This window comes from Arachis ipaensis, chromosome B01 (genome assembly GCF_000816755.2).
Source record: "Arachis ipaensis cultivar K30076 chromosome B01, Araip1.1, whole genome shotgun sequence".
In the NCBI taxonomy this organism is placed as follows: domain Eukaryota; kingdom Viridiplantae; phylum Streptophyta; class Magnoliopsida; order Fabales; family Fabaceae; genus Arachis; species Arachis ipaensis.
Window position 1 is genome coordinate 10,131,048 of NC_029785.2, and position 1,101 is coordinate 10,132,148.

The following is a 1,101-nucleotide window of genomic DNA, read 5'->3' on the forward strand; positions in this document are numbered from 1 at the left end:
GTGCCATGCACTGCAAGAATGGGAAACGAGAAATGAAATACTAAACTTACACCCAATCGAACGTGACAAATACACCCAAATCAATATTCACAGAATATTATGCAAAGAAGTGCTTACTTTTTTGGTGTTGTTTTTGTTTTTTTCTTCTCCTTCTCCTTCTCTGCAGGTGATGATTCTTCACTCCTATAAGTTAATAACAGACACTTCAGTTAATACACGAAATCTTTATAATGAAGCCAAAAGAAAGGAGTAATAATTTCAGGACATTACTCATCACTTTGTTCAGATTCAGATTCTGAATCAGAATCTGGCTCCTCTTGCCTCTGCTTTCTTTTTCTGGAGTCCATTCTGAAAGGCAAACAGTGATTATTTAGAACATACTAAAATACACCCAACGTGATCTACAAGATACACCCAACTCGAAAAAGAAATTACACCCAAGTATGGTACTTACTTTTTCCCCTTTTTGATGGGGTGTTTTCTTGCTGAATCCTCCGAGTCTTGTTGAGTCTCAGACTCAGAGGTAGAAGTGTCACTGTCAGTAGCTGTTTCTGTCTCCGAAGACGATGTTGGACTCGCCTTCCTTTTTTTTCATACATCCAACTGAATGGACAATATACACCCATCACAACTAACGAAATAGACCTATCTATTAAAGTAAAGAAGACATTTTGTGAACTTATCACTCAGGAGATGTGTGGCACACTTAAGGTCTTTCGTTTGGTTTCTTGCTGCCATTTTGTCTGAAACAAAAAATACACACAAATATATTCCCATTAGTAACAGTAAGATACACCCATATGTAAGAATCAGATACACCCATTGATAACAGTGAGATACACCCATTGAAATTATTCAGATACATTCATATATATCAGTCAGATATCAGTCAAGCATGTTTCAATATCAAGCAACATTACAAGGTCTAATAACAGTAAGATACACCCATATGTAAGAATTCGATACACTCATTGTTAACAGGGAGATACACCCATAGATATTATTCAGATAAATCCATATATATCAGTCAGTTATCACTCAAACATGCTTCAATATCAAATTAATTCAGATATCAGTAAGATAGACGCATATATGAGTCAG

General features: G+C 35.7%; 1 long non-coding RNA gene across 1 annotated transcript; it reads right to left on the reverse strand.

Moving 5' to 3' along the window:
* LOC107616477 lies at positions 111 to 587 on the reverse strand. The gene is made up of 3 exons (XR_001614519.2): positions 455 to 587; positions 271 to 348; positions 111 to 183 (listed from the first exon to the last, which is right to left on the reverse strand). It is a non-coding gene; the product is annotated as an uncharacterized LOC107616477 (long non-coding RNA).